General features: G+C 44.6%; 1 protein-coding gene across 2 annotated transcripts in view; it reads left to right on the plus strand.

Annotated features, from left to right (window-relative positions):
- LOC137384088 (troponin T, cardiac muscle-like) overlaps positions 1-15,455 on the plus strand; it is a 44,175-nt gene that overhangs the window by 4,182 nt on the left and 24,538 nt on the right. The window contains exons 3-4 of one of the 2 annotated variants that reach the window (XM_068057685.1): positions 2,360-2,389; positions 6,911-6,937. The gene's annotated coding sequence lies outside the window, so the exon portion shown is untranslated. The remainder of the gene's footprint in view (positions 1-2,359; positions 2,390-6,910; positions 6,938-15,455) is intronic. The other variant, XM_068057686.1, reaches the window with a different exon arrangement.

Genomic DNA, 15,455 nt, shown 5'->3' on the forward strand with positions numbered 1-15,455 from the left:
TGGAATCTGGAACACACTGCCTGAAGAGGTGGTAGAGGCAGGAACCCTCACAGCATTTAAGAAATATTTTGATGAGCACTTGAAACGCCATAGCACACAAGGCTACGGGCCAAGTGCTAGAAAATTGAATTAGAATAGATAGGTGCTTGATGGCCAGCGCAGACATGATGGGCCGAAGGGCCTGTTTCTGTGCTGTATAACTCTATGACTCTATGAATCTCACCTCACTGCTGGAATACAGCTCATTTGTCCATGTTTGGACCAAGGCTGTAATGAAGTTTGGAGCATGAGTGGCCCTGCCGGGATCCAAACTGAGCATCAGTGAGTAGGTTAAGTGCTGCTTAATAGCACTGTTGATGACACCTTCTGTCACTTTGCTGATGATTGAGTGCAGACCGATGGGTGGAAATTGGCCAGATTGGATTTGTTCTGCTTTTTGTGGACAGGACATACCTGGCCAATTTTCCACATTGTTAGGTAGATGATGGGTTTTGAAGCTGTACTGGACCAGCTTGGCTAAGGGGCGGCTGGTTCTGGAGCACAAGTCTTCAGTATTACAGCTGAGATGTTGTCAGTGCCCATAGCCTTTGCTGTATCCAGTGCCTTCAGCTGTTTTTGATATCACATGGTGTAAATCGAATTGGCTGAAGACTGGCATCTGTGGTGACGGAGACCTGAGGAGGAGGCCAAGATAGATCATCCACTTGGCACTTCTGGCTGAAGATGGTTGCAAATGCTTTAGCCTTGTGTTTTGCACTGACGTGCTGGGCTATGCCAACATTGAGGATGGAGATGTTTGTGGAGCCTCCTCCTCTGGTTGGCTGTTTAATTTTCTACCACCATTCATGACTGAGTGTAGCAGGACTGCAGAGCTTTGATCTGATCCATTGTTTGTGGGATCGGGTAGCTCTGTCTATAGTATGCTGCTTCCACTGTTTTAGCATGCATGTAGTCCTCTGTTATTGCTTCACCAGGTTGGAATCTCATTTTTAGATATGCTTGGTCCTGCTCCTGGCATGCTTTCCTACCTTAATGGTAGTAGAGCGAAGGATATGCCAGACCATGAGGTTACAGATTGTGGTTGAATGCAATTCTGCTGCTGATGGTTCACAGTGCCTCATGGATGCCCGGTTTTGAGCTGCCAGAATCTATCCCATTGAGCACAATTGTCATGCTTCACAACATGATGGAGGATATCGTCAGTGTGAAGATGGGACTTGGTCTGCAGAAGGACTGTAGTGGTCACTCCTACCAATACTGTCCTGGACAGATGGATCTGCGACAAGTATATTGGTGAAAACAAGCTCAAGTAAGTTTATCCCTCCTGTTAGTTGTCTTACCACGTGGCACAGGCCCAGTCTGGCAGATATGTCCTTCAGGACTTAGCCAGCTCTTTCAGTAGTGGTTCCCCATCCAGAGTACATTGCTACCCTCAGTGCTTCTTCCAAGTGGTGTTCAACATGAGGTGTACTGATTCATCAGCTGAGGGAGGGTGGTAGATGGTGATCAGGAAGTTTCCTTACCCATATTTGACCTGATGCGATGAGACTTCATGGGATCCAGAGTCAATGTTGACAACTCCCAGGGACACTCCTTCCCAACTCTATACCACTGTAATGCCACCGCCTCTGGTGGGTCTGTCCTGATGATGAGACAATACATGCCCAAGGATGATGATGGACTAGTCTAGGACATTGGCTGTAAGGTATGATTGGGTGAGTATGACTGTCAGGCTGTTGCTTGACCAGTCTATGGGACAGCTCTCCCAATTTTGGCACAAGCCTCAGATGTCAGTGAGGAGGACTTTGCAGGGTCGACTGGACAGGGTGAGCCTTTGTTGTTTCCAGTGCCCAGGTTGATGTCCGATTGTCCATCTGGTTTTATTCTTATCTGACTTTTCTGTAGTGGTTTGTTACAACTGAGTGGCTTGTTAAGTCATTTCAGAGGGCAGTTAAGAGTCAACCACATTGCTGTGGGTCTGAAGTCACATGTAGGCCAGACTGAGTAAGGATGGATTTTATCCCATGAAGGATATTAGTTTTTATGACAATCTGGTATTTTCATGATCATTATTATTGAGACTAGCATTTTATTCCAGATTTATTAGTTAATTGAATTTAAATTACCCCAGCTGCCATGGTGGGATTTGAACCTGTGTCTCTGGAGCATTAGTCTGATAACATTACAACTATGCCACTGTTCAGCACCTTCCCCGCCACCCCCCATCCCTCATCTGTTGACTAACACTTCTACTGCAGAGTGGAAGAGATATCGTACTGTTATTTTAAAATATTTTATCATATACATAGTATACCAATTTATTTTTAATCAACCCATTTTACTTGAATGTTTATTTCAGCTGATGAAGAGGAAGTAGAAGATGCAGAAGGTAAAGTTTATGACCCATTCTGAGCACAGCCTTTATCAAAAAAATGTTTGTTTGTCAATTGTGTGTTTTGATGTTTAATAATGATGAAAATTATATATCTATCCTATTCTTTTCCCTTCTTTCCTCCTTCCTCCAGGTATAATGTTAGCTATAGCGTATTACTATTTCCAGAAACAACATCGATAGCAATTATTTTATGTTAAGGTTGTTCTGTGGAAATAATGTCTGTTATCTGCTACAGAATTATTTCCTTGTTTTGTCATTACTGCTGGCATCCTAAATCTCGAGACAGGCAAATAATAAACATGCACTTAACTGGGAAAAATGTGGCAAAGACCATTACTCTCAGAATATTAAATTGAAGAAGCTACAGCTGACTAAAACAGGCTGCATAGGCTCTTTGACATTCTCTGTGCCTCTATTATTTGAAATGTGAGCGAACTTTCTGGGGTAAATGGTTGCTATAAAAATCTTCCAATATTGGGCAGCTTTCAGTGGGGGAAGTGGGGCGTGCACTGCTGACATTTCTAAACTGACGCCTGTGGAATCTGAAACTCATCACATAAAGCACACACAAAGCACCCCATTGGATCTCACACCATCCCTTAAAGTTGCAAGATTTAACATTCACAAAGTAATGCTGTGAGCGCATATGTGGGAAAACCATATGTTTTCTCATATATTGTAATCTTAGCAACACTTTTGTCCAGCAACCTGTAAAGTACTCTGAGGCATGAGAGGTGCTATTGCTATAGAAATGCAGTCTGCTCTTCTGCAACTTACCAAGGTGATAAAAGATTTAAAATCATACATTGTAGCAAGTAAATTAATTATAGTATGACTGCAAAGGCTGCTTGGGTCACACCTTTTATTTGTTCTATTCATCTCTAGAGTCATAATGGCACAGAAGGAGGCCATTAGGCCTATTAAGTCCATGCCTGTAGAGTAATCCAGTCAATCCCACTCCCCCAGTCTAACCCCATAGTCTTGCAAGTTTATTTCCCTCAAATGCCATCCAATTTCCTCTGAAATCATTCATCGTCTCCACTCCCACTGCCCTCATAGGCAGCGAGTTCCAGATCATTACCATTCACTGCATCAAAAAAAAGTTCTTCCTTACACCCCACTACATCTCTTGCCCGAAACCTTAAATCTGTGTCCCGTAATCCTTGTACCATCAGCTAATGGGAACAGCTTTTCTTTTTCTATCTTATCTAAATCTTCATAAATGTGTACACCTCTAACAAATCTCCCCTCAATCTTCTTTGCTCTGAGGAGAACACCAGCTTCTCCAACCTAATTTTGTAGCTAAAATCCCTCATTTCTGGAACCCTCTGCACCCTCTCAAGGACCCTCACACCCTTCCTAAAGTGTGGTGACCAGAACTGGATGCAATACTCTAGTTGTGGTCTAACCATAACTTTATGGTTCAGCATAACTTCCCTGCTTTTGTACTCAATAACTCTATATATGAAGCCCAATATCCCATGTGCTTTGTTAACTGCTGTCTCAATATGTCCTGCCATGCATTCATAATTGAAAGAAGTTGAAAGTTACATTCTAATGTTCCAAAAATTTTTATGTACACAAATCGTAATAGATGTTATGTGTCAAAAAATCAAAGTCAAATGGAATGACAACTATTGCTTCAGACTTTTGTCATAGGGAGTGACAAGGTATTGGAGATTTTGGAAGGCTTAAAAGTGGGCAAATCTCCAGGTCTGGATGATTTGTGTCCCAGGATGCTGTGGGAGGCAAGGGTGGAGATTGCAGGGGCTCTGACCCGAATTTTTAATTCCTCACTGGCCAGAGGGGAGGTGCCAGAGGACTGGAGAACAGCTAATGTGGTCCCACTATTTAAGAAAGGTTGCAGAGATAAGCCAGGGAACTACAGACCAGTGATTCTCACGTCAGTGGTAGGGAAACTATTGGAGAAAATTCTGAAGGAGAGAATCTATCTCCACTTGGAGAGGTAAAACTTGATTAGGAATAGTCAGCATGGCTTTGTCAGAGGGAGGTCATGCCTAACAAATTTGATTGAATTTTTTGAGCATGTGATCAGGTGGGTAGATGAGGGTAGTGCAGTTGATGTAGTTTACTTGGATTTCAGCAAAGCCTTTGACAAGGTCCCACATGGGAGACTTATCAAGAAAGCAAATGCACATGGGATACAAGGTAACTTGATAAAGTGGATTCAAAATTGGCTTAGCTGTAGGAGACAGAGAGTGATGACAGACAGCTGTTTTAGTGACTGGAAGCTGGAAGCCAGAGTCCAGTGGCGTACCACAGGGATCTGTGCTGGGTCGCTTATTGTTTGTCATTTGTGTAAACGACATAGATGACTATGTGGGGAGTAGGATCAGTAAGTTCGCGGACGACACAAAGATTTGCCGAGTGGTTAACAGTGAGGTGGAGTGTCTTAGGTTACGGGAAGATATAGACAGGATGGTCAAATGGGCAGAAAATTGGCAGATGGAATTTAACACCGAAAAGTGTGAGGTGATGCACTTTGGAAGGAGTAATGTGACACGGAAGTATTCAATGAATGACCTGACACTGGGAAGTTCCGAGGAACAAAGGGACCTTGGCATGTTTGTCCATAGATCTCTGAAGGCAGAAGGGCAGGTTAATAGGGTGGTGAAAAAAGCATATGGGACACTTGCCTTTATCAATCGAGGCATAGATTACAAAAGCAGGGAGGTCATGTTGGAGTTGTACAGAACTTTGGTAAGGCCACAGCTGGAGTACTGTGTGCAATTCTGGTCGCCACATTATAGGAAGGATGTGATTGCATTGGAGGGGGTGCAGAGGCGATTCACCAGGATGTTGCCTGGGATGGAACATTTAAGCTATGAAGAGAGGTTGGATAGGCTTGGGTTGTTTTCGCTGGAGCAGAGAAGACTGAGGGGTGACCTGATCGAGGTGTACAAGATTATGAGGGGCATGGACAGGGTGGATAGGGAGCAGCTGTTCCCTTTAGTTGAAGGGTCAGTTACGAGGGGTCACAAGTTTAAGGTGAGGGGCGGGAGGTTTAAGGGGGACTTGAGGAAGAACTTTTTTACCTAGAGGGTGGTGACGGTCTGGAATACCCTGCCTGGGAGGGTGGTAGATGCAGGTTGCCTCACATCCTTTAAAAAGTACCTGGATGAGCACTTGGCACATCATAACATTCAAGGCTATGGGCCAAGTGCTGGCAAATGGGATTAGGTAGACAGGTCAGGTGTTTTGATGCATCGGTGCAGACTCGATGGGACGAAGGGCCTCTTCTGCACTGTATTATTCTGTGATTCTGTGACTAGCCATTCATTATTTGAGGATCGACATGCTTGACAGAATGAGTTGCAGCTTTCAACTTTTTGCACCTATAAATGGAACAGCTCTCACTGTGACAAAGGCTTCCAATGAATTGTTAAAGAATGTAGGGAACCAGTTATGCTGCTGGGTCATATTGTAGTACAATGGGATATTGGAAGAAATGTCCTGTGTAATCACAGGTTCCAAAATTATGAAGATAAAGGCTTGAGGCATACAAACTCTTTTTCCAATTTTGTTTGAATAAACATTAAAAAGTGCTTATTTATGACGTAGTTTAATGAAGTAAAGGATTATTTAAAATTAATTGTAGAAATATGAAATGTTACAGCATTTCAGATGTAAATATCATGGAATGACTGGCCCAAATTTTGTGATCAGTGGTGAAGTAATGGCACTTGCTGTTGACCTCGATGAAAGCTGCCCACAAAGATCCAGCAATCTCTGTTGCATGGATTTCTTCTTTCCTAATGTTTGTTTGAATCTGGCGCCAAGTCCAGGGGCTGCCAGGCGTCCATCAGCAGTGACGTCATCGAGCAGAGTAAGCAGCCAATCACATTGAAGAATTCTCACAGCTAGCAAACCCGGAAGTTAACAGCACTAATTATCCTTCTCTTTTTATTATCATTTTGCAGAGACTGAAATAATTAGAACATACACATAGGGTTAAGGTAGAAGCAGAAATATCATAAACCTTCAAAAAATATTTGAAAAGTATGTGGATTCTTTTTATCATAATGGAGAAATTTGACATTCCACAAATATAAAATTAGTTCTTCAGAGTGAGGGAGTTGTTCAGGGGTAATTATGAACTTAGTATGCTGTTTAAAAACCCAGTTTCACCTCATTCAACAGTTGCAACTTTTTCAATAGCTTTTACAGTGAGACTAATAGTGTAAGCTCTCATCAGCTCAGTGGATTGCACTCTGGGGACTTCAACAGTGCACCCTCTGGGGAAGCATAGAATACCTGACAGTTGCTTCTGGATTTTCTGCATTTTTGCTGCCGATGTGCAATCTCCAGAAATTGTTGTTCGTTTCAGAGGAGTAATGATGGCAAATGCTGACAGTTTCACTGTCATTATTACTACAAAATCCAGGCCATTATATTTCACACTTTAACTGTATCTCATTTACGTTGGAAAATTACTGAAAATTAATTTTAGGTTATTGCACTAAATAAACGTTAATTTACAATTTTAATTCCTAGAAGATAAAACTGCTGCAGAAGCTCAAGGTATGAAATGTAACAACATTCAGAATTTTTGTTTGCAATCATTAGCTGTTTTTCGCATGTCTTCAGGAACTGTTTGATAACTGGAATGGCCATATGATTGTTACATCATATATAGCAAATAAAGCTTAATATTTTCAACACTATGTATTGCTTGAGAATTCACCCTTAATCTTCTACCTGTAACCATGCAGCTGTAGAATAGACAGAATTAGAGATGCAATCATAGAATGGCTACTGCACAGAAGGAGGACATTGGGCCCATTATGTCTGTGCCTGCTCTCTAACAGCTACTCATTTTTTTAAATTCATTCATGGGATGTGGGCATCACTGGCCAGGCCAGCATTTATTGCCCATCCCTAATTGTCCTTGAGAAGGCGGTGCTGAGCTGCCTTCTTGAACTGCTGCAGTCCATTTGGGGTAGGTATACCCACAGTGCTGTTAGTAAGGGAGTTCCAGGATTTTGACCCAGTGACAGTGAAGGAACGGCGATATAGTTCCAAGTCAGAATTGTGTGTGACTTGGAGGGGAACTTGCAGGTGGTGGTATTCCCATGTACTTGCTGCCCTTGTCCTTCTTGTTGGCAGAGGTCGCTGGTTTGGAAGGTGCTGTCTAAGGAGCCTTGGTGCATTGCTGCAGTGCATCTTGTAGATGGTACTCACTGCTGCCACTGTGCATCGGTGGTGGAGGGAGTGAATGCTGGTAGATGGTGTGCCAATCAAGCGGGTTGCTTTGTCCTGGATGGTGCAGAGCTTCTTGAGTGTTGTTGGAGCTGCACCCATTCAGGCAAGTGGAGAGTATTCCATCACAGTCCTGACTTGTGCCTTGTAGATGGTGGACAGACTTTGGGGAGTCAGGAGGTGAGTTACTCGCCTCAGGATTCCTAGCCTCTGACCTGCTCTTGTAGCCATGGTATTTATATGGCTACTCTAGTTCAGTTTCTGGTCAATGGTAGCCCCTAGGATGTGATAGTGGGGGATTCAGCGATGGTAATGCCGTTGAATGTCAAGGGGAGATGGTTAGATTCTCTCTTGTTGGATATGGTCATTGCCTGACACTTGTGTGGTGCGAATGTTACTTGCCACTTCTCAGCCCAAGCCAGAATATTGTCCAGGTCTTACTGCATTTCTACACGGACTGCTTCAGTATCTGAGGAGTTATGAATGGTGCTGAACATTGCGCAATCATCAGCGAACATCCCCACTTCTGACCTTATGATTGAAGGAAGGTCATTGATGAAGGAGCTAAAGATGGTTGGGCCTAGGACACTACCCTGAGGAACTCCTGCAGTGATGTCCTGGAGCTCAGATGATTGACCTCCAACAACCACCATCTTCCTTTGCACTAGGTATGACTCCAGCCAGCGGAGGGTTTTCCCCCTGATTCCCATTGACCTCAGTTTTGCTAGGGCTCCTTGATGCCATACTCGGTCAAATGCTTCCTTGATGTCAAGGGCAGTCACTCCCACCTCACCTCTTGAGTTCAGCTCTTTTGTCCATGTTTGAACCAAGGCTGTAATGAGGTCAGGAGCTGAGTGGCCCTGGCGAAACCCAAACTGAGCGTCACCAAGCAGGTTATTGCAAAGCAAGTGCCACTTGATGGCACTGTTGATGACACCTTCCATCACTTTACTGATGATTGAGAGTAGGCTGATGGGGCGGTAATGGGCCGGGTTGGACTTGTCCTGCTTTTTGTGTACAGGACATACCTGGGCAATTTTCCACATTGCAGGGTAGATGCCAGTGTTGTAGCTGTACTGGAACAGCTTGGCTAGGGGCGCGGCAAGTTCTGGAGCACAGGTCTTCAGTACTATTGCCGGAATATTGTCAGGGCCCATAGCTTTTGCAGTATCCAGTGCCTTCAGTCGTTTCTTGATATCACGTGGAGTGAATCGAATTGGCTGAAGTCTGGCATCTGTGATGCTTGGGACTTCAGGAGGAGGCCGAGATGGATCATCAACTCGACACTTCTGGCTGAAGATTGTTGCAAATGCTTCAGCCTTATCTTTCACACTGATGTGCTGGACTCCCCCATCATTGAGGATGGGGATATTTGTGGAGCCACCTCCTCCAGTTAGTTGTTTAATTGTCCACCACCATTCACGGCTGGATGTGGCAGGACTGCAGAGCTTAGATCTGATCCATTGGTTATGGGATTGCTTAGCTCTGTCTATCGCATGCTGCTTGCGCAGTTTGGCACGCAGATCGTCCTGTGTTGTAGCTTCACCAGGTTGACACCTCATTTTGAGGTATGCCTGGTGCTGCTCCTGGCATGCCCTCCTGCACTCTTCATTGAACTCCTGGCTTGATGGTAATGGTAGAGTGGGGGATATGCTGGGCCATGAGGTTACAGATTGTGGTTGAGTACAATTCTGCTGTTGCTGATGGCCCACAGCGCCTCATGGATGCCCAGTTTTGCATTGCTAGATCTGTTCGAAATCTATCCCATTTAGCACGGTGATAGTGCCACACAACACGATGGATGGTATCCTCAATGTGAAGGCGGGACATCGTCTCCACAAGGACTGTGCGGTGGTCACTCCTACCAATACAGTCATGGACAGAAGCATCTGCAGCAGGCAGATTGGTGAGGACAAGGTCAAGTATGTTTTTCCCTCGTGTTGGTTCCCCCACCACCTGCAGCAGACCCAGTCTAGCAGCTATGTCCTTTCAGACTCGGCCAGCTCGGTCAGTAGTGGTGCTACCGAGCCACTCTTGGTGATGGACATTGAAGTCCCCCACTCAGAATACATTTTGTGCCTTTGCCACCCTCAGTGCTTCCTCCAAGTGGTGTTCAACATGGAGGAGTACTGAGTCATCAGCTGAGGGAGGGCGGCAGATAGTAATCAGTGGGAGGTTACCTTGCCCATGTTTGACCTGATACCATGAGACTTAATGGGGTCAGGAGTCGATGTTGAGGACTCCCAGGGCAACTCCCTCCCTACTGTATACCACTGTCCCACCACCTCTAATGGGTCTGTCCTGCCAGTGGGACAAGACATACCTGGGGATGGTGATGTCAGTGTCTGGGACATTGACTGTAAGCTATAATTCCGTGAGTAAGACTATGTCAGGCTGTTGTTAGACTGGTCTGTAGGACAGCTCTCCCAACTTTGGCACAAGCCCCCAGATGTTAGTCAAGAGGACTTTGCAGGGTCGACAGGGCTGGGTTTGCCATTGTCGTTTCCGGTGCCGAGGTCGATGCCGGGTGATCCGTCCGATTTCATTCCTTTTTATTGACTTCGTAGCAGTTAGGTACAACTGAGTGGCTTGCTAGGCCATTTCAGAGGGCATGTAAGAGTTAACCACATTGCTGTGGGTCTGGAGTCACATGTAGGCCAGACCAGGTCAGGACAGCAGATTTCCTTCCCTAAAGGACATTAGTGAACCAGATGGGTTTTTACAACAATCGACAATGGTTTCATGGCCATCATTAGACTAGCTTTTAATTCCAGATTTATTAATTAAATTCAAATTCCACCTTCTGTGGTGGGATTTGAACCCATGTCCCCAGAGAAATACCCTGGGTCTCTGGGTTACTAGTCCAGCGATAATACCACTACGCCACTGCCTACCCTAGTTAGTCCCACTCCTTTGCCTTTTCTCCATAGTCCTACAAATTCTTTCTCTTCAAATGCTTATCCAATTCCCTTTTGAAAGCCACGATTGAATCTGCCTCCACACTCTCAGGCAGTGCATTCTAGATCCCAACCTTTTCTGCATTAAAGAAAGCGTTTCCTCATGTCTCCTTTGACTCTACTGCCAATCACCCCAAATCGGTTCCCTCCGGTGCTCAACCCAACCACCAGTGCCTGGATCCCTTCATGATTTTGAACACCTCAGTCAAAACGACTCTCAAACTTCTCTTCTCCAAGAAGAACAAGCCCAGCTTTTCCAATCTATGCACATAACTGAAGTCCCTCACACCTTGAACCATTCCTGTAAATTCTTTCTGCACACTCTCCAATGCCTTCACATTCTTCTTAAAGTGTGGTGCCCCAGAATTGGACACGATACTCCAGTTGAGGTAGAATCAGTGTTTTAAAAAGGTTCACCATAGCTTCCTTGTTTTTGTACTCTTTGCCCAAGATTCCCTTGTTAACTGCATTTTCAACCTGTCCTGCCACCTTCAACAATTTGTGCATATATAACCCCAGGTCCCTCTGCTCCTACACCCACTTTAGAATTGTACTCGTTGTATATTGCCTTTTCCTCATTCTTCCTACCAAAATATATTACTTCACACTTTTATGCTATGCTTCAGAGGATTTTTTGTTTGTTTGAAAGCCCATAGTGTTGTATCTGAAACCACATAATCCACTTAATAATATGCTACTTCCTAAAGTTGCAACCAAGCTTTTGTAAATGTTTGACAGCGATTACATTCCTGAAATTTTGTTTTTGCCAAAGCAATCAAAACATGAGGTACACCAAAAATGAAGTTTGACAAACCCTTTTAAACTCTGAGAGAAATATGCTTTTTTTGATGGAAAACCATAATTATTTGAAGTTTCTCTAATTCAATCCAGCAAAACATTTACATTTCGTTTTCATGTAGAACAGTTTAAAGAAACACTGCATATGTTATAAATGACAGGTTTGAAAAGATTAGAATCAATTCATTTAGTGCACAGTAGCTAAGATAATTTTAATCGTAGTGTAACAATAGGTTTGGTATTGCATTGTGGGCTTGTAAGCTTTTCCTTCTGGAGTGATGAACTAAAATGGGTCAAATGCCTTTTGCCTTTGAATATAATTTATAATCTTGTGAACATAAACCAGACTGTAACATTCCTTTCTATGCACCAAGATGTTTGAAATCACGAACATGCTGTCTTTCAAAGATTGATATCTTACAGATTCAATTCTATGTCCACTGCTCTTCCCTTGGGTATATTAAAAGAAATGCACTTTCAGTTAATTAGGAAATAATGTCAGTGACTAATGATTAATTAATTTAACATTCCAATTCCTCCTCTGCGGAATTGGAATGGAAAGCACAAAGTTGCAGATGCTACGACTTAACAATAATTAAATGCAAACACATTAGCGCTGAACTTTGTTGAGCTTCTGATGTCTGGATCCATGGTGGGGGGGGGCCCAGAAGATCACAGGGGCAGCGGCACACCACAGAACCCGACACCAGGCTTGCCAGGCTTGATCTTCCCAGCGACAGCGAGGCTCCATGGTGGACCCCCACCAGCCCCCCACCCCCCGCAACCCCCTGCCGCTTGATGATGCGACCCAACTTTAAATATTTAAATAAAGGATAGGAATACATTTACATACATTTCACCGTGATCTTGCCGGCTCTCCGCGATCTTCCGTGTGACGGGTGGCACTCTCACGCCTTCACTTTCCCGTCCAGGGAAAGCTGGCAGCAGCAAGGTGGGGTAGGGGGGAACTTAGCATTTTTAGTGAAGTGATGTGGGGGAAAGGGGTCAACTCTACATTTTTAGTGTAGTGGAGGTGGGAAGGGCGGAAGTCTGCACTTAGGTCAGATGGGGGGGTGAAAATGGTCAACTTTGCACTTCGTGCATTTGGGATGGAAAATGGGTAATCTGGACTTTTCTGGGGTAGTTGGGGTGGGGTTGGGTGGGTCAAATTTTATTTTTTGTTGCAGTTGGGGGAGACAAACAGGGTCAACTTTGATCTGTCAATGCAGGCCTGGCAGCCCGTTAAAAATGGCACCTGCACCTGCGCAGAAACAGCAACGCCATTGGTGGCATCGCCGACGCCGTCCCGCCACACGTCTGGGGGGGACCAGGGAGAAGTGGCCGCTCTCTACATTATAATGAGCCACTGTGCACTAGATTATGTTGGCGTGCAGCCCGCATGAGTGGGCCGCTGTTTTTATCGCTCATTGCCGGATCCCATACTCCTGTCTCTCTTTCCGTCTCTCTGTCTCTCTCTTTCTCCCTGTCTCTCTCTCTCTGTGTCTTTCTCTCTCTCTGTCTGTGTGTCTGTCTCTCTCGCTCTGTTTGTGTCTCTCGCATGCTCTCGCTCTCTCTCTTGCGTGCTCTGTCCGTGTGTCTCTCTCTGGGCCACATTTTACAGACCCCCTGATGTCAGGGACCATGGTGGGAGGGGCAGTGGGCCACGACGCCAGGGACGGACAGCCCACCCCCTCCACATCATCGAGGTGGGCGGTCCATCCCGGCTATTAAAATGAGCTGTCACACTTAATATCGCAGCAGCTCTGCGACATGCGGCTCGTGCGGGCGAACCGCATTATTTACGTCAGTATAAATTTCAGTCCTCTGTGTGTCTCTGTCTGACACACATACAGAATAGCATTCACTTTTTGGGTTACTCGGGTAAATAACAAACATCCCTGATTTTAACTTGGGGCATTAGTGTCGTGGAGGATGGCAGTGGCATGAGAGCTCAAACTAGTCAATGGGAATGATAGTAGGCAGGAGCAGAAAATTGCACCCCGGCTGCTGTTGGGAGCTCGAGAAATGGCCCCCAGCAAGGCAAGTGAGGGGAATGGTGACCGAAGGGGAAGGGAAAAGAATCCCAGATCAGAGGAGATCTAAGGTTTCATTGCAGGGCCCACTGGAGCACTCCTTCTATTGCTGGTTCACAAGGAACCCGTTAATCAAAAAATTATAAGAGCATTTATCTGGGCTACTTCTATCCCTGGTGTCCTGGGCACAGTCGGCACTGGACACAGTCCAAGGTTAAAATCATGTCGGGGTTCAAGTGATGTCATCACTCCCCAACATTTGGGTATTTGAGGCCCTTGTCTGCCTGTGGAGGAAAGTTTCACATATCTGCTGAAACCTGGGGGTAAAAGTTGTGTCCTGTGAGAATGTGGCACTGACAGGTAGGTGTGCATTCTGCCCATATTTTAAACACCAACCCTGCCCCCCACCACGCTCCATCATCGTGTTCTCATTGGCTGCAAGGAGTCAAAATCAGGGCTTAAGGGTTTTTGGATGAATGTGGGGGGAAATTTTCAGCAAGTTTTAAAAATGTTTTTATACTATTGGCTTCCCAGTACTCCACACCGCAGGCTGACAATGTAGCATGGAAAACACAATTCCTCGATATGTCAAATTTTCCAGAGCCATCCATGCATCTGAAGGAAAGCAGGATGGATATCAGGCACTCCCTCAGAGGGAGGAAGGGAATGTTGGAGAGTCAATGGACCCAGGAGGCTCAAATATTAGCCAGCTATGTTTTAATGTTGATGAGCCCTGCAAGCGGGAGTGGGTGGCTAATGAAGGTCAGCAGGTTGAGATGGTATAGACAGCAGATGGTAAAATCAAAAAAAGATACAAATAAATGGATTGCTGTTTCTATAAATTACTGTGGAATGTTGATGCCAATGGTGGATCAAAAAGATTTTCACAATATGGAACAAACAGCAAGATGCTTTGACTGAAAACTCTCATTAAAGTTGTTTTTAGCCTCCACCATACACATTGCTTTCATTTTAGGGACTTCCCCAAATAATATCATTGGTCAGGGTATTTACTTCTAAATGCACTTTAATACTTTTTGTAGTGATTCTAAAGTCTACAAAACTTGATTATTGCTAAACCCAGACATCCCTGAAGCCAGACATGTTTCATCCTGAGTTAAAAGTTAAAACACTAACTGCATGAAATATGTCGGTGATATGTACAATACAGACTCAGTAAAAAACTGCAATCTTGTTTACTGTTAACACAGGTGAATAAAAACATCAAATCCAGTTTTGCTTTCACATCACACAATATGGATCTGAATGTACTGGTGTCTGTTATTTAAAGTACAAATGTGTTTATTTGTATAAATTTTATCTTAACTTTATTTCTGCAATGTTCTGATAGACAGTTAACTATTCTGTTATTTAAGCTTTAGACCAGATTTTTTTTTATTCATTCGTGGGATATGGGCATCATTTGCATGGCTAGCATTTATTGCCCATCCCTAATTTTCCTTGAGAAGGTAATGGTGAGCTGCCTTCTTGAACCATTGCGGTCCATGTAGTGGGGCTAGTGAATGGGTTTGATGCTATATCTCTTCAATGACCAGTCTGTCTGAGCTGTTGTGACATAAGGATACTTTTTTTTTTATTCATTCATGGGATGTGGGCGTCACTGGCCAGGCCAGCATTTATTGCCCATCCCTAATTGCCCTTGAGAAGGTGGTGGTGAGCTGCCTTCTTGAACTGCTGCAAACCATTTGGGATAGGAAGCGAGTTCCAGGATTTTGACCCAGCGACAGTGAAGGAATGGCGATATAGTTCCAAGTCAGGATGGTGTGTGACATGGAGGGGAACTTGCAGGTGGTGGTGTTCCCATGTATTTGCTGCCCTTGTCCTTCTAGTTGGTAGAGGTCACGGGTTTGGAAGATGCTGTCTAAGGAGCCTTGGTGCATTGCTGCAGTGCATCTTATAGATGGTACACACTGCTGCCACGGTGCGTCGGTGGTGGAGGGAGTGAATGTTTGTAGATGGGGTGCCCATCAAGCGGCTGCTTTGTCCTGGATGGTATCGAGCTTCTTGAGTGTTGTTGGAGCTGCACCCATC

This window comes from Heterodontus francisci, chromosome 25, assembly GCF_036365525.1.
Source record: "Heterodontus francisci isolate sHetFra1 chromosome 25, sHetFra1.hap1, whole genome shotgun sequence".
In the NCBI taxonomy this organism is placed as follows: Eukaryota; Metazoa; Chordata; class Chondrichthyes; order Heterodontiformes; family Heterodontidae; genus Heterodontus; species Heterodontus francisci.